The 19,704-nt window shown below is 39.1% G+C and overlaps 1 protein-coding gene across 5 annotated transcripts in view; it reads left to right on the top strand.

Moving 5' to 3' along the window:
* Positions 1–19,704, top strand: part of LOC117394847 (dipeptidyl aminopeptidase-like protein 6) — a 261,273-nt gene that overhangs the window by 157,425 nt on the left and 84,144 nt on the right. The window lies entirely within an intron of this gene.

A 19,704-nucleotide genomic window follows, 5' to 3' on the forward strand; every position in this document is an offset into this window, starting at 1 on the left:
AATACCAAACTGATTCTGTATTTTTTACTATTTCACGACAGTAATAGAACCGATGATCGGATTTGGATCATGTGTTTTTAGAATTAAACCTGTTACGTTTGAGGTAAATCCATTATTCAAAAAACACTTAACCAGCAATGACCTGCTAAAGATTCACATATATTGACAGGAGTTCATTGTGCAAACAGTGTTTTTATTTGGTAGATGTTTTGGGGGGGGGGGGGGGGGGGGGGGCATATATGCTACATGTACCAAAATATAATCAGTTTTTGAACATGGCTAATTACTGCAGATTTATAAAGTAACTTTACAAAAATGAAACTAAGAATAAAAACTTGCAATGGCCATCATGAAGAGCTTATGTGGTAAATTAATTCATTATTTTCAGATCTAACTTTTCTGTACAGCATTTCCAGTATTTGTTTTGCAGGTTTTTATATACAAAAGCCTTTTTTTTCAAAAATTCCATGATTGCTTAATATTTATATAATATACCTAATAATTATAGGAGAGTTGCAACATATTATTATTATTATTCCTTTTTATGGTAAATGTTGGGAAAGTCTTGGTGTAATAATAATAATATACAACACAGCTAACTGTAGAGTAAAATACATTTCAATAGGGATATATATATATATATATATATATATATATATATATAGATATATATATATATATATTATGTGACAAAGCGCAACTCACTCGGGTTCGTTGCCCCTTTAAAAATACGACCCAGGACACTGAAATTGATTTTCTTGCGCGTTTGCGCTAATTTTTAATAAACACAAAATAAAACAAATACACAAAATAAACACCTAACTCCTCTTGGAGCACTAACTCAACTCTCAGGACCACCCTGACTAACGCGGGACAGCTACGCTGTTTTCCCGTCCTTCCCAAAACCACAAACTTCAACACACAGGTTTGACACCGCACTTACTTTTTCTCTCTGGCTACTCGGAGACAGAGCACCTCTTCTGCCTCCTTCTACTCAGCAGCCTAGAGCAGACTGACTGTTCTCCTTATAAACCCTGCACCTGGCTCTAATTTACAATCATAGCCAGGTGCAGGTGATAATTAACAATAAAACAATTAACAGAAAACAATTAACCCAGACAAATGTGCATTCCGCACATGTTTTTACTGCAGAGAGGTTTTAACCCCCTCCCTGCTGTCTCACAATATATATATATATATATATATATATATATATATATATATATATATATATATATATATATATATATATATATATAAATAACATTGATTGCTGGGACTAATATCTGATTATTATTATTATTTTTAACATCTATTTGAAGGGGAACAAATGTCTGTGTCAGTCAGAAATGACACAGTTGACAGAAATGAGAAATACGTATCGCAACCTGTCTTGTCTTGCACAGATTTACCACCTTGTCAGAAGCTGGCAACAGTTTCTAAATTGTCAATAGGAAAAATAGCACTGTTTGGGATTTCTATAAGATCAGCTGTCAAAAAAACAAGTTCAGATTAAACTGCCCATGCAAGCTGCAAATACTGATCTCTGCACACATTTGAAGTTGCAATGGCAGGGATTATTAAAAAATATGCATTTTCTACTTTATGTTTTTACCTGATATGCACACAGGATTACATTTTTTATCTTTTAACTGGAAAGACTGTAGGAATCCTTTGTTTTGTAATTAATTCACAAGGGTAAAGTCAGGCCTTTCTTACTTTTGGGATATCTTGTGATCACTGGGATATTTTTCAACTTTAATAGTGTTACATAGAATGGCTTTGATAACATTTAGCAAATTAACAAATATTCAAATACATGTCTGAATCCTGAACAGATACCACAGATGACAATACCATGTTCGTTCAGCAGTATAATAAATAAATGTTACAGTATCTAGTATGTCTTATGATATGTATTACTATAGTAAACATTATACATTTCATTTAATGGTTTGTCTGTCACACACTACATTGTACCAGTCTTCACCAAGCTTTTATTTTATTATTCAATCCTAGCCTCCTGTGTATGTTTCGGGTTGCATTTGACTACAATCTTCCACGCCCTGTCCTCTTACTGTGCGATTATGAGGACCCTCTCTATATGCCTGCACTGGGTTTTATAAAAGGTAATGGCTGCAGATGCTGGAATACAATATTCTCATTTATAATTTTGGACGACTCCTTGTATCAGTAGAAATATTATGTACATTAAAGTACTTCTGTGTTTACATTTAGTTATTTGATATACTTATTAATTTGGTTCATTCAGATGTTTAAATTGAATAATTAGGAAGGATTGTTTTAAATGTGAAAGGCAGGAAATAGTGGAGCTGCTCCGGAACCTCAGCTCCGGCTCCATGTTCCAGAGCACTCCAGTGACCCAGCTCCGCTCCGGCTCCAGCTCCGCTACGGCTCCAGCATCCCCAGCTCCAGCTCCAGCTCCAGCTCCACTCTGGCTCCAGCTCCTGCTCCGCTCCGACTCTAGCTCCGCTCCGACTCCAGCATCTCCAGCTCCAGCTCCGGCTCTAGCATCCCCAGCTCCAGCTCCAGCTCTAGCTCTGCTCCGGCTCTAGCTCCGCTCCGGCTCCCGCATCTCCAGCTCCAGCTCCGGCTCTAGCATCCCCAGCTCCAGCTCCAGCTCTAGCTCTGCTCCGGCTCTAGCACCGCTCCGGCTCCAGCATCTCCAGCTCCGCTCCGACTCTAGCATCCCCAGCTCCAGCTCCAGCTCCTGCTCCGCTCCGGCTCTAGCTCCGCTCCGACTCCAGCATCTCCAGCTCCAGCTCCGGCTCTAGCATCCCCAGCTCCAGCTCCAGCTCCTGCTCCGCTCCGGCTCTAGCTCCTCTCAGGCTCCAGCATCCCCAGCTCCAGCTCCGGCTCCAGCATCCCCAGCTCCAGCTCCGCTCCAGCTCCAACATTCCCAGCTCCAGCTCTAGCTCCGCTCCGGCTCCAGCATCTCCAGCTCCAGCTCCGGCTCTAGCATCCCCAGCTCCAGCTCCAGAGCTCAGCTCAGAAAACTGGCAAGCTCCGCTCCGCCTCCAGGAACATAGCCAACCCTAGTTAGCAGTCCATTGCCTGTGGATTGATGGTTTATATGACATGGTACCCATGATGTACATGTCTAGAATATACAGATTTCCAAACACAACCGTCAATCCACATTGTATATTCCAGCACACCATTGTGACATTTAGGAATGTGCCTTGTTTCTGATTAACTGAGCGTGATTTGCATTAAAAAGTCATTTTGCGATGCTCAACATTTTTTGCAATAATGAATGTCTTTCTCTCAATGACTTTACACAATTGCATTACAGGAGTTAGGTCCAGAATATTAACAGAATCATATCACTGACGGGTCCCCATGTGGGTGTTGACTGGGGCCGGGATTCTGTTTTGGCTTTTCATCTGGTTCCCGACTTCTGGGTTTTGGGTGCCATTGCCATGTCACTCAACAATGTCTCTGTGGATTGAATCAGATGTACTGCTGTGGCTAAGTTATGTATTCATTTAACCAGAACACCGTGACATTACAATCACAAGCCACATACACCACAACAAAACAAGCCACATACCCGTCAACAAAACATGCATTATAGTAACGGGCTGTAATAACCTGGCATACTAAACTAGAACTTGCTGTAATGCAATGCTGGGCTTGATAGTATGTCGGCTGAGGAAGAAGAGATCATTCTGTGAGGATTCTCGCCAGTGAAGCATCTATTGATCAACAAGCACATGACAACATACTCTCCTTGGATTTGGAATGGCGGTTATAATTTACGTTATGCACCAGGACAGCCATGTTAATAGAGACATTCTTTTTTTAAAAGAGGTCGTCGCAGCCATCCCTTTTTTCCTTAGAAACCAATGCATTTCCAATTATTACAACAATAACTACTACATGTAATAAATTGCATTGCTATAACTGGCATCTTATTTGAAATACTGAAAGACGCAATTTATTTAAGCAGGTCCAGCAGGTCAGTGCTTCAGAGTGAGCTTTCCCTTGTTAGACAGAACTGTAATAATCTCCCTCCTGACCACTGTCAATTTGCTAACAGTATAGTTCACCCCCCAGGTAAGCTGTATGATTGATGAGTTTTCTCAGATGTGTTCATGTATATCTGAACTGTGTTGCAGGAATATAACTACTGCAACACCCAACCTTACTGTACATCTTACTGTAGCATAAAAGACTTTTAGCACAAAGCAAGTCGTGTCAAAAGCTGCATGTATACCTCCTCCACATGCTTTTTTTTAATGAAACTGTATATCTAATGAAGGCTGTAACTCTCACCACTTAGAGAATGGGTTTCTATTTTTCTGTAGGTGTCCAGTGTAAATGTATTTATTTAACCAATACATATGAAAAATGTACATCCATGTGGCAATTTGTCATTAGCAACAACAACAACAAAAAAACAAAAATTCAGAATGAGAAACACACCCAATAAAGTTACAAAACCAGAAATAAGAGGCTTTTTAATCCAGTGGCTTGAATGAAGTATTCATTCATTTCTTATTCGATTTTGACATTTAATTGTTTTTTTGTTTTTTTTACCATTTTCAAAACTAAACTCTTTTTTTGGTTTCAGTAAATATATTTCAGGCCGTATTCAAAAAGTGTTTATCAGCTGTTTAACTTTTTCATCCAAAACATACATAACGAAGCATGCCTAACAAAAAGAGAAAGGTACACAAACTGCAACCCTCGAAAAAAATGTAAAAGAATGCCAATAAAATGAGCACCATTATCAAAGTCCAGTAGATGGAAGCACTTTTACTCCTAGTTGTCTGTCTCAGCCATCGATTCTGCAAGTCAGCAAACGGAACACGGAAAACAAATAATGAACTCAATTGAATACTGTACTGTAGCAGCACACTGTAATGAATGGAAAGGAATGTGTTATACGCATATAGACGCACAGCATCATGGTTGTATCATTCTGAAATTGGAAATTGACAGTAGGGCTAAAAAAAATAATAAAAAAAAGATTTACCCTATTTTTATCAGAGCATTACCGGAAACACAGGTATTTTTTTGGTTTAGCCTAAAGGACTGTGGAAGGCTGGCTCGCAGTGGTGTGGTGTGGTGACGTCACGGACCAGGAAGTAACTGAAACCAAAACAATGGATGGGCGGGTGAAGCTGAATGCAACTGCATTCAGCGTAGATTTATTAATAAACAAAACTAAATGAAAGATTTAAACAAAACAACAAAACAAAGGGCACGAGGGCCAAACGAATCAGACAGACAAACAAGTAAGTGTCATGCTGGGTAATCCAGCACGTTTTAGCAATTGTTTCTAAATGTTGTTGTTTGCTCTTGCTCTTGCTCTCTCCGCTCCCCGTACTCTCCTCTGTACACTCCACCCCTGCAGAACGGACAGCTGCAGCTTCTTATACTCTGGCCGAGGGGTTAACTAGTTGTTAATTATCTTATTACCCCTCGGCCAGAGTCTGCACACGTTTGGTAAGGATGCATGACTGTCAGCTACTTAAATAATCAGTAGCTGATCAGTCATGCATCCTCACGGGGTTTTTAAATATAAATAATAAAAAGCAATAACAAAAGCCGCTGAGCTTTTATCCGCGCCGCAAACAAAAATACAAATAATAATACATAGGGGCGGGACACTCCGCCAAAAAAGGACAAAGACTCAGTATGCTGTTTATATTTCTGAAAGAGGAGTACAAAGCAAAGAAATTAAACATTTATCAGCAAGCTCGGGAAATGACCAAATCGAAACTAGCAGACATGCAATGGTGCCTGGTCCAAAAATACTGAGCATATTTGCACAGCACAGCATTTATCTTTTATGTGACATTTCTTTTATTTCGTTCAGTTGTTATAAAGTAAAATACATTTTTCAAGGTCACAAATGAGCCGTTTTTAAGTGCCATACCTTAGTGGTTCTCTGTCAGAGTTGAGTGCACTGTGTGCATTCTTGTTGTTTAAAGAAAAAATAGAAAACCTCATTCAATTCTCTACTGGCTGTGAGCCACTCACTAATCTTAAAGGAGCTCTGTAGTCAGGATGGGAAATGCATGGAAGCTGTGAAGTCAATGAAAAGTAATGAAGTATAAACGTCCCACCATCACCCAGTCCTCGTCTCTGTCGAGCTCCTGTCATCATCACTCTTATCAAGTCAGCCAGCCAGCAGATGCGAAAATAGCATTATGTATTAAACAGTGGCTCTACACATTTGGCTTGAAAATGAACACGGGCATCTGGTCAGGAGGTAATAGAAATAATAATGTCTTGGGAAGTACATTGAAAAACCTGTAGAAGATAACCTACATACACAAAAAATGGCTGGGATATTTCCAAAAAAAAAAAAAAAACACGTACCCACCGTTTGGGATTTTAATTCCAGGTGTTAATTTAACCTGATCATGAAAACTTGGCTAGGTTACTGGTATACCGACACACACTCATACTCTGCTGAGGCTTGAGAAAATGCATAGGGTAGCAACATACTTGAAATTGGTGCTGATGATAAACTGAAATATCATTTGAAATGGTCTAAACCCATTTTATTCAGTTCCCTCAGTACTTTTTTAATCTTACTGAATGTAGCATTGCCCTTCAGTGTAGAATTAAGTGCACCAGGAACTTCTCTAAGACAGGTGTTATTAATAAGGTGTTATTGTCACTCTATAAGCCAGTCCTGGAGGCCAAGCACTTTCATGCAACAGTGGAGTGCTGCACTTTAGGCACCAGTTACTATAGTGGGTATATGGACTAGATAGTGATAATCATCCAACTGTAACATTGGGGTGGCTGTATAAAGAGGAGTCTTACTGTTTCAAAGGTTTCACTGTAGTAATTAGGTACAACTAACAAGGTACAACTAACAAGGTACAACTATTGAAATGTATGAAAGGTATTACCATAGTCTAGACTTCAAAATAATCAGCCTGCTAAATAATGGAGTAAATAACGTTGAGAATCTAGCCCAAAGTGCTTTATATTTTGGTAAATATGTCGTGTGGAGCATTAGATCTGAAATCAAATATATAAATCAAAGAGGATGTGACAATGCATTCCAAGTGAAGATGCAGCAATAATCAGCATCAATCTATGTAGTCATTACTTTAGTCATTGCTGACACAGTAGGTGGACCTGTGACACTGGCTTTGGCTACTAAAGATTGTGTTATCTTTTGACTGCAGCACATTAAAATGTTTTTTTGTTGCCTTGTGTACTAGAACAAATTCGATTTTAATATCATGCTTTACATTGTAGACATTTTCTTCATTCAGATCAGCCTTACAGATTACACAGGTTTATAATGCTTTTAAAATGATACTATACCCAATATCATAAACACAGCCAATAGTCATTTTACAGCTAATTCCCTCTCAATATAAAATTATTTAACACATTGTCCAGGTAAATGAAATGGGAATAGGTCATTTCTTCAGTGCATTAGCCAGAACTCAGAAACTCCATTTGATCACACTTAAAGTGATGAAAGTTCTTGAAAACATGAAAATTAACCTGAAAAAGTAAACCTTTTGAGAAAGATTAAATGTTTTCCCTTAAAGAGAGTACATGGTTTCAAATGCATTTACTTCTTTTTCTTGTACAAATATGCTCAATATAACATTGATTCAACAGCTGGCATCTACCACCTTCACCCAGTTTAGCACCAGTATGCACTGTAACTAAAACATAAAGACATTACATTAAAGCGTAAATAAAATTGCGTTATGCGTACCCACGTGTTGCTACAACTGTTTCAGTAATGTTCCTGTAATTTTTCTTTTCATTGTTAACATCCTGACATCTTTTTATACTTATAGCTTTAAAGTCTGTTTCAAAGCTCTTTTTGAAATGGCCGCTCTAGTGCACTGGGGGTTGAGATCTGTCCTCTAAATCACTGCAGGAAGAGGGATTAAAAAAAAATAACAAGTGCTGTGGCTTTTCTTTTCTGTACCACATCATGGATCGTTATTGCTGTATTACATATTTGACAATGTGGGCAATCATCCTTACACTATCAGTGCACTAGAGCGGCCATTTTGAAAAGCTTTGAAACAGACTTTAAAGGTATAAGTGTAAAAAGCTGTTATCAGTGTAATAGTTATCAGTGTAATATTCCTTGCATTCAGTTTGTTAAACTACTTTTCCTAAGGGCTTTTAAAAATGTTCTTGACCTATCAGCTTTATGACAGTGATGTGTGTGTGGAATGCACTTTGACTAGACATGGTTTCCATTGTGCAGCTTTTATTATTATTATTATTTATTTCTTAGCAGACGCCCTTATCCAGGGCGACTTACAATTGTTACAAGATATCACATTATACATTATTTCACATTATACAGATATCACATTATTTTACATACGCTTACCCATTTATACAGTTGGGTTTTTACTGGAGCAATCTAGGTAAAGTACCTTGCTCAAGGGTACAACAGCAGTGTCCCCCACTGGGGATTGAACCCACAACCCTCCGGTCAAGAGTCCAGAGCCCTAACCACTACTCCACACTGCTCCACAAGGGTCTTTTTTATTTCAGTAGCATTGTTAAGCAGGTGCTCTTTGAGTTGAATACTACTAGCAGCATAATTGCCTCATCCAGTGTTTCTGTACTAATGTCAAACTGCTTCTCTCAAGTTACCTAATTAAGCAAATAAATGTTTCATCACCATTTTAATGTGGCTGTTACAGATACGAGTGAAATATAAAACAAAGCGTTCATGTACTCATCACAAAGAAGTCAGTATTTTCAGTGTGTCTTTATTGTCTTCCAGGTTGCATTTAAAGAAGAAATTAAGGCAAATTAATTGCATGGAATACAGTCAAAATTAAACACCTCATCTAATTGCTTGTCAGATATGTAGTTCTTTTTCTTTGTTTGTATTTATCGTTTTAGCTCTGCAGCACCACCTGTGCTGGCTAGCCCCCTTGCCTAGGCGCTGTGGAACATCACTGGAAGTTGCTACAGTTAGAATTGACAAAAAATGATGCATGGAAGTTTGTTGAGCTGTGAATTATATTAAAAGAAAGATGATAGAGTGATGTTTGTGAAACACTGGGGTTATTTTCAAGCATTATAGTTGACTGCTAACATTGATACTCAGAGTGCTTACATATGTATATTACACTCTGAGAATATCTGTGAGGAATGTAAACTATACATGGCTGTAGAAACATAGGAGACATGGACAGAGAAAGAGTTCAGAATGATTACAACAGAGTCTCCTCTTCCGAGACGCCTCACACACAAACATGGCACGATATTCACAAAATACAAAGGGAAGCCAGAATTGAACCAAACAAACTAGCAAAAAAAAAAAAAAACGAAACACCACAACATATACTTGCACTTCATTTCATATTGCTGTTCAATATGAAGCAGGTTTAGACATGCTGTTCCCAGAGAAGTGTACTAGCAGCAATACTAAACCCAGCCTCGCTAGCAACACAATGCTCGACCACACATGTGCAGATCTCAGAATAATGCCACTTTGGGACCCACAGCGGCACTGTGAGATGTTATCAACAGTAAAAAAAAAAATATTAGCAAAGAAAATCACCTTTCTTTAATAGTAACGCATAGCTTTTTTGCATTATGGAGATGGGATACATTCATTTAACAGACCCAACGGGAGTGTTGCATAACAATGTTCTACCCGAAAGTCACTGAGGTAGGGGTCGGGTCTCGGGTCCTTGGGTCCGCCCAGACATGTGAAGACCTCTACACTGAACCCTAGAGGTTTGTTTTTGCCTGGACTTGTTGGGTACTTGCCCAGTAAAGGATTGCCGTAGCGTGGTGAAGCACCGATTTCACATCCTTTACTTTCAGGAGTGAAAAGGTCAGTGCAGACAAAAATAATTGAGAGAAGTGGGGTTTTTTTGTAACTATGCAGGTTCTGGGACATGTGCTGTGTCAACTGTCTCCCTCTCTCCTGGGTTACAAATTGGTGTTCTGCAAAGAAAATCAGCCAAGCAAAAGAGGATAGTCATCTCTGTTTTTGTGAACTGCAAATTGTTCTTTGTAAAATGCCGGCTATATTTTGTATTGAATCAATAGTGTCAGCTTATTCTTGTGAAAAGCACTGAGTAGTTATCTTTTGTATTCCAGGCCAATGGTTCTCTATGAAGGAAAGACACTGAAAGGGAAGACAAAGCAAAGGATTGATTTAGGAACCTTTTAAGACATTAACCGCTGCACTGTGAACATGAACTGCAACCATTAGCTTATGTTTCATAAATATTTAATTGTGAAGTTCTTATTTTTCTAAGCGACTAGGCCATTTCCAAGTCAAACAATTCTGTGCACAGATGCATACAGTTGGGCTGTTGGTTGTGCAGTGGTGCAGTACTTATGTATAGCACAAAGAAATGCACAAACTGACCTTAATAAAGAGATTCAAACTGTCCCTGTGGACATACAGGAAAAGAAACGGGTTAGAATGTTCCAGATGCCATTATTGGTACATTTAGTTTAGCCTTGTTGTTATTAAAAAGAGGCTTTGGATAAGATTTGACTATGAATAACACGTAACATTAAAAAAATCATCAGTTCATATACTGTGGAGCAGCTGACACCCGCAGCTGTTGTGCTAGCCTGAGATTTAATTACAACTTTTGTTTTGATATGACTTTATACCACAGCAATTGTCCATGGCGCAGCATCCAATTAACATCCCCTTACATGCACTTTAACTCTGCCTCTCTTGCCATCTGGTGAACAGTTGAATGATCTATAACTTGAGAGAAAACTGAATAGAAAATGACTATCTTTGTACGTGACCAGATCAGAGGAAAGCTTTAATTTTTCATTGCAGAGAGGATGAAAAATACATTGCCAGCAATCAAATACCAATGAATTACTGAACAGTTTGGTGTGGTTGTTAAAATGTAATTGTAATCGGTACATTTTGTTGAAAATACAGGACTGAAAGGGTTGCATTCAGGTTTATATTAGTGCTAATGGTGAAATGCCATCTTGTATCCGCTGATAATACAGTAGACAGTTGACCCCATTGACAGAGCCTTTGCCTTTACATTGCTTTGCATTAGAGTTTAGTTTAGAGTATTGTGCAGCTGTATTACAGATATGTGCTCATGATTATGCTATAGACTCTGGTAAAACATTACTTCAGTGCTTTCAAGGTCGACAGATAAAACTGAGTGAGAATCTACCCGAATTAAATTCGTGTAAGATACAGTATACTGTATGACGCAAGGCTGCTAGGTACTGTACATATTTTCTAAACAAGCATTTAATTGTGTAGGGCAAGTAGAATAAACCCAAAATACAATGTCACATGAGCTGTAGCCATTTTTAGTAACTAGAAGAGTACCCTGATTGTTCACCAAATTTTAAAAAAACCCAGATCTGGTACTTCTTTTTCTAAAATTCTGTTATTCTAAACATACATACTTTTTGATTCCCACCACTACTTACTGCTGCTAACTTAGCTACAGTCATTTCAACTGTAGTACTTCTTATGGACTTTTAATTACATGCAAGAGCTTATGCCCACCTAGGCCCCTTCATTAGGTATTTCCAGAAGACTGAATTATTTGGTTCCCTGGATCATGTGAAAAGTATGCTCTTGGCATGGAAGCACACAATATTACTTTGCAAATATGCATGCCATTTAAATCATTGTTTCATATGTCTTTAAACCCTTGTTTTATATGTCTTTAAAAACAGGCAGTGACATGTTTGCACAGAGTGATATGGGCACATCTCGTTTCTGTCTTCACTGTATATTGTGTGTGATGTGACCCCAACTGCAAGACAGTATTGTTCAGATGTTGCTGTTCTGTTACTATCTTATAATCCACCTCCTGGTGAAAGGAACAAAATGTGACCAAGCTACCAAGATTGCTGAGGTTGGATTGCTTTTATACTGTAAATGAAAACAAGTTTAGAAAAGCCATATTTTGTTAATTGTGTTTAATCTATTCTATAATGTACACATTCTGCACATCCATAAAGTGAACAGCACATCATAGCAGAGGTGTGGCCCTTCTAAAGAACAGCAACCCTGGCTTGGTGCCAAGCTACAATTAACACAGCCTTATTATTAATCATGCATCCTGTATGAAGACATTGCAAGCTCTGTTTACCGACTTTAACTTTGTAATAAAGTACATAATCATTTACAGTATAAAGATAGTTGTACTACTGAATTATACGAGCATTATAGCTTATAAAATACACATCACCATATATTATTTACAGGATATGTAGAGTGACTATTCTAAACTCAAGAGGGTCAAAGATCGCCACAATAATGAAAGGTGGTACTAAAGTACTGTAAATACTGTAAATACACACACACACACACAAATACACACGCACGCACACAAACACACGCACACACACACACACACACAAATACACATGCACACACACACGCATGCGCACACACACACAAACACACGCACACACACAATACACACAAATACACACACATACACGTTTGCATTCTTATATTTATGGGGGCTTCACATTGACTCTCACTATATTTTTATTTACTCTTTCTATACTTTTTCTAACTCGTCAGACAAAACCCCACACAGGCACTTTTATTTTTTTTTGAAGGCATATTTAGTTAAAAAGGTTTTCTACAAAGTGAAGACGTCCCCACAACGTCGTTGTTTCAGTAGATACTATCTTTGTGGGGGACATTTTCTCAAAATTGGTCTGTACATTAATAGTAATACCTGCCCGCACACACACACACACACTCACACATTAGCAAAAAGTGTCAGAATGCCATGTTCAAGAGAGTGACATGCGTTCCTGATTGGTTCTGGTAAGAAATTGCAGTACTTAAAACCCATTGCATGCTTATTAGCATGTTAATTAAACACAAATATCCGTCGTACATATTGCACTGATTTACATAAGCCAGTGTGGCATCAGGGAAATTTCCATTTTACTTACTTTACAACCTCAGTGTGTGCCATAATTATCTCAGCTCAGAAGAGAGCTTAGAAATCCCCCTCAAGAAGTTTACAGATTGGAGATGACACGTTATTTCCAGGGTTGTATTGTTGTAGATGATGAGCTCTTTTTAAATTATACAGTAAGTGACATCATCATAATATGTGTTGCTAACATGACCAAGCAATATTCTAACTTACTACAAAATCACAAAATTACCTATGTGCCGGTTAATTTAAATGCAAGTAAAACCGTGTATTGGTAACTCTAACAAGAATTGGGAACAAGAAGCTGGGCTCAGGGGCTGGTTTCAAAAACAATTTTGTGTTGCACATAATATTTTTTCAGTTAAATTTACAGGGCTTTTTTAAGCATTTAGGAATAAACTAGGGCCCCTAGGTCCATGGAAATAAAATGGAGATAATCTCTTCTCTCTCTGCCTAATTTGTGATGCTGTAGCGCTGAAGTGTGAAATCTCATAAACTGCCAGATACTGAATGCCTGTTCTGCTGCATTTCTTTTATGACTCATTCATGCTTATAGACAAGAGCGAGCCTCTGAACACAGACATTAAACAAAAAAACAAAAAAAGATTTGAAAAGATGATACTGTATATGCACAATAGAAAGTGGCTAACTCTTCTGTATATAACTCATCAGTCATTTAATCAGGATTTAGTGTTTTCTCCAAGGCATACAGCAACAAGATCAGTGAAAAAGACTGCAATCATATGGCCAGGGTTTGAATGATGTTAATGATTTGACCTCTTTTGAACTCCTGCATTGCTAAGACATTCTTTGACTGTTTTATTTTAATTATTTAATTAAAGAAGTTTTAGCTGTAATAACATACCTTCTCTAAAACACATGCTTACAGTACACATGTAACTTAATATACAGTAATGTGCTGTGTTGCCTTGTGTGTTTTTGTACAACTGATGAAATACTTAAAAAGTGCATGGTTCCCAAAGCTTCAGCTCGTGGCAGTGGAGAGAATAAATATTTGCCTTCAGTTTTGTAGAAATAAAGAAGTTTCTGCTCTAAGGGGCAGCATCTAATCCAATAAAAGTTCTTTAACATGTACTCACTTCCACCGTCCAACACACAATTAAACCAGCTAATATATTTATCTGTGTGTCATCTAGTTAGACACCATTAAGACAGAACAGAAATAGATGAGTAAAGTGGTGCTGATAAAGATCTAGAAAGACAACAAACGTATACATGTTAACATGCCACGTGCATCACTGTCAAGCAAAAAAGCACATTCATCTCCACTGTAGCTGTGCACTTGATTGAACCATAACTTAGATGGTAAGCAACTGCTCAAATATGAATAAAGGACAAAACACTACAAGGCCAGCAAATCAATAAAAAAGCTCCCCAATAAGAAGTCACTTGCAGTTGACAGTGTTGTTGACTACCCCAGGTACCCCTATAAGGATTTCACATTGGTATACCCTATGATAAATATACTTAATTTGCATGAAGAGAATTTGACAGATTATTCAACATTACATATTTCATTATCTTCTGCTCTTCCAGATTCGTTATCATTTTAAAGCATTACATCCAGATCACTAAATGCACAGGGGAAATTATTATGCTTTTTTTTGTTAGCTTTCTGTTTTTCTAGCTTCTTGTTTAGGTGCCATCTGTGTCAATTAGCAGCACATCTCTGTGACAGTGTGCTCGTGTCACGTGTGTGGGTAACCGCTGCTTAAGCAATACAGAGAGACAAGGGAGGTGGAGTTGAAACGCCAGCACAGGCGCGCAGAATTTATTTAATACAAAACAAAAGTAAAGAAAGGGGTAATGTGACGTTACCAGCAATGGTAACACACAGAGGACACATACAGCAAGCTGTACAAAAGGCAAACTAAAACACAGTACAAAAATTACAAATAAAAGGTGCCACATGGGGCGAGCGCTAGCCTTATAAACGAGGTGTCCCGCTCCAGGAAATCTACTTATGAGCTTATATTCCTACGATGACTCCTGCTGCTTCATACGGCCTTGGCTGGGCATTGCTGTAGCTGTCGTTCCTGCAGAGTGAACTCTCTCCTTCCGAATATATGCAGCTCCCCTCTGGAGCATGGCGTTGTTTTTTAACCTGTTGATTGAGGACCGGCACAGCCAATCATCTACTGCCCCTCCTCTCAACCAAACCCAGCAGGCAGCAGTGTCTCAAATGAGTGCCTGTCTGTAAAAAATAATTTAATCACACAAATCAACTCCAAAAAGACACACAATAAACCCATTTCCCCATATAAAATTACAATCGCCCTGCTACAATCTCTTACACAGTTGAATTGTGTGGACAATGTTATCCTAATTTGTTTTACCATACCCATGGAACCCCATCAAGTGCCAATTGATTTTCAGACAGTTTTCGAACTTGGGGAGGGTCCACTGACATCCACCTTGCTTACTTCGTTACTCGTGCTACAGGAGGGGCCTGCTCAGTGAGTTTAACATTGTAGGGCTGTGGTTCAATTTCTCATAATTATATTCATTCTGTTATTGACATTATCAATAAAGGATAATGAAACTACATGTCAACTGCATCATCCGTGTACATAGAAACAATTCATGTGAGCAACATTTATTTTTTTTGTACACAATTGAACATTATTTTTGGTGTCACTGTGTGTACCGGGCACTGTTGTGTGATGCACTGCCGTTAAGGATTCTGTGCCCTGTCGCTGAGATGAGATGAGGTTAAAAGCTCTAAAACCACGAATGCAGATGAACCTGGGTCTTTTGCATTGAGGTTAAAGTGCTTGCTTGCAGAGTGCAGGGTCGCAGGTTCACGTCCAGCCTCTTCCCCATTACACATGCATATATAAAAACAGAATATATCTCTGCTTATTATTTGCTTGGCACTAGATAATTCCTTGTTTGCCAATAGCTTAATGTTGTTTATTTCAGTCATATTTATAAAATACCACAATAGATTACTGTAGTACCAAGACTTTCTGAGTTATTCACACAGAGCGGGCCTCGTGGGGTTTAATCTGCCAGGAGAGTGCGTTCTGTTTGTTTGATGAATGATATTACATGTGGTGAACACACAGCCTGTGCAAGCTTCATGTATTTTGACCTGTAAGCAGCTATTTCTTCTTGTGAAGTCAATCAATTATTCAGAGTTTACAACTCCTGGTGTCAGCAGCCCTACAGCAACAAACTTGCATGCTGTTGATAGTAAATATTGCTGGAATATATTTACTTCTTGGTTATTCTTGCTAAAATATTTTTTTATGAAATAACATCAGTTCTGTAAAATACATTATAATTAGGGCTTCTGATTTTCAGTTTAAGCAATAAAAACTGTTAAAATACCCCTGATACAATCTGTAACTGCAGTGCATCCCACATCACAATCTGTAACTGCAGTGCATCCCACAACACCGCCCGTTACACAATCTGTAACTGCAGAGCATCCCACAACACCGCCCGTTACACAGTCTGTAACTGCAGTGCATCCCACAACACCGCCCGTTACACAATCTGTAACTGCAGTGCATCCCACAACACCGCCCGTTACACAATCTGTAACTGCAGTGCATCCCACAACACCGCCCGTTACACAGTCTGTAACTGCAGTGCATCCCACAACACCGCCTGTTACACAATCTGTAACTGCAGTGCATCCCACAACACCGCCCGTTACACAATCTGTAACTGCAGTGCATCCCACAACACCGCCCGTTACACAGTCTGTAACTGCAGTGCATCCCACAACACCGCCTGTTACACAATCTGTAACTGCAGTGCATCCCACAACACCGCCCGTTACACAATCTGTAACTGCAGTGCATCCCACAACACCGCCCGTTACACAGTCTGTAACTGCAGTGCATCCCACAACACCGCCCGTTACACAATCTGTAACTGCAGTGCATCCCACAACACCGCCCGTTACACAATCTGTAACTGCAGTGCATCCCACAACACCGCCCGTTACACAATCTGTAACTGCAGTGCATCCCACAACACCGCCCGTTACACAATCTGTAACTGCAGAGCATCCCACAACACCGCCCGTTACACAATCTGTAACTGCAGTGCATCCCACAACACCGCCCGTTACACAATCTGTAACTGCAGTGCATCCCACAACACCGCCCGTTACACAATCTGTAACTGCAGTGCATCCCACAACGCCGCCCGTTACACAATCTGTAACTGCAGTGCATCCCACAACACCGCCCGTTACACAATCTGTAACTGCAGTGCATCCTACAACACCGCCCGTTACACAATCTGTAACTGCAGTGCATCCCACAACACCGCCCGTTACACAATCTGTAACTGCAGTGCATCCCACAACACCGCCCGTTACACAATCTGTAACTGCAGTGCATCCCACAACACCGCCCGTTACACAATCTGTAACTGCAGTGCATCCCACAACACCGCCCGTTACACAATCTGTAACTGCAGTGCATCCCACAACACCGCCCGTTACACAATCTGTAACTGCAGTGCATGCCACAACACCGCCCGTTACACAGTCTGTAACTGCAGTGCATCCCACAACGCCACCTGTTACACAGTCAGCATTGTTTGTTTTTTTACAGTAATTAGTCAATAAACTCTGGGTGTTTACAAAGTCTTGCCCATGTTTTAGCTCAAGAAAGTGTATAGCATCTAAAGCAGGGTGTTGTTGATAAATTGCATGTGACCGTGAAGTGGACTTGAATGCTTTTTACTGAGTCACAACTGCAGGGAAAAGAGTATATAATTCATCATCAAAGCTCAGGCCCAGAATGAGGCTTTTTAAAAAATCGTTGTATGAGCTCCCTAATCATTGTATGGGCTTGTGGCGGAGTGTCCCACCCCTATATATATATATATATATATATATATATATATATATATATATATATATATATATATATATGCACTGTTTATTATTATTTGTATTATTATTATTTGCGGCACAGACAAAAAGTCGCTGCCATTATGTGTTATTGTTTTGTATTTTTTTTAATTTAAAATCTTGTAAGGATGCGTGACTGATCAGCTACTGATTGTTTAACTAGCTGACAGTCACGCAGACTTATTAAACTCGTGCAGACTATGGCCGAGGATTAATAAAATAATTAATAGCTAGTTAACCCCTCGGCCAGAATATAAAAGCCTGCAGCTTTCTTTGTTTGGGGAAGAGTGTTCGAGAGTGGAGAACAAGTGAGGAGTTAGGGGGTAAAAACTAGTGTAGAGTAAACAATTGCTATATGTGCTGGCTAAAAACCAGCATGATACTTGTTTGTTTCTGTTTGTTTGGCCAACGTGCCCCTTTTGTTTTGTGTTTGTTTAAATCTTTTGTTTGATTATTATTTAATAAAATACTGAGCGCCATAGCGCCTCAGTTTCGCCCAGCTACTTCCTGAGTCTGTGTTTCTGGTCTGACGTCACCCCTGCAGCCATCCTGTTCACAGGGCTCTGTAGTCATTGTATAGGCTCTGTAATCATTGTATGGCTGTGTAACAGCACAGACCACAGCTCGTTTATAGGTGGTGCCAGTTTGTATGGGCTCTGTAATCATTGTATGGGCTCTTTAATCATTGTATGGGCTCTGTAATCATTGTATGGGCTCTGTATTCATTGTATGGGCTCTCTATTCATTGTATGGGCTCTGTAATCATTGTATGGGCTCTGTAATCATTGTATGGGCTCTTTAGTCATTGTATGGGCTCTGTAATCATTGTATGGGCTCTTTAGTCATTGTATGGGCTCTGTAATCATTGTATGGGCTCTTTAGTCATTGTATGGGCTCTGTAATCATTGTATGGGCTCTGTATTCATTGTATGGTCTCTGTAATCATTGTATGGGCTCTTTAGTCATTGTATGGGCTCTGTAATCATTGTATGGGCTCTGTATTCATTGTATGGTCTCTGTAATCATTGTATGGTCTCTGTAATCATTGTATGGGCTCTTTAATCATTGTATGGGCTCTGTATTCATTGTATAGGCTTTGTAATCATTGTATGGGCTCTGTATTCATTGTATAGGCTTTGTAATCATTGTATGGTCTCTGTAATCATTGTATGGGCTCCATAATCATTGTATGGGCTCTTTAATCATTGTATGGGCTCTGTATTCATTGTATGGGCTCTGTATTCATTGTATGGGCTCTGTAGTCATTGTATGGCTGTGTAACAGCACAGACCACAGCTCGTTTATAGGTTATCTGTGGGTACCTACCAGTTTGTTTTGCAGCGTCAGCGTTTCTTTGATCTTGTTTTTTACACGATAACCACGCATTTTTATTGTCTGTTTTATTGTCTGTTTTTAAGCCATTGCCAATATTTTAGTAAATAGTAGTAGGTGAATAGCACCATTTTCCATGCACAATGCAATGCTCCATTTTTCATTCTCTCTTTGTCTCATGGATGAGTCTGTGGAGACCACTTTGACCCAATTTGACAGTTTTGGAGGAACTTGAATGCCCATGTTAATAGCCTAATGATACCCTAAGTCTCTTTGGGTTCCATATCTATCCCTCGAGAAACATGTACTTAGGTATAGGATACCAGTGTTTCAGCCTTATTCTTCTAGCCTCTGTTTTCACAATCACCAGACTCATTTGTCCTTCTCACAGACTTCTACACCTGCAGTCGGCCTGCATTCCAATGCATTGAGGTCCTTTTTGCTGCTAAAATGTGTTATATGTGCATGCAAGCATGTCCCATGCTCAGATAACTTGTACTTGCTTCATTTTAACAACCACATGCTTTTTTTTTAAACTAAAATGTTTGTGGGTTATCGAGTTTATCC

Source organism: Acipenser ruthenus, chromosome 3 (assembly GCF_902713425.1).
Source record: "Acipenser ruthenus chromosome 3, fAciRut3.2 maternal haplotype, whole genome shotgun sequence".
NCBI lineage: Eukaryota > Metazoa > Chordata > Actinopteri > Acipenseriformes > Acipenseridae > Acipenser > Acipenser ruthenus.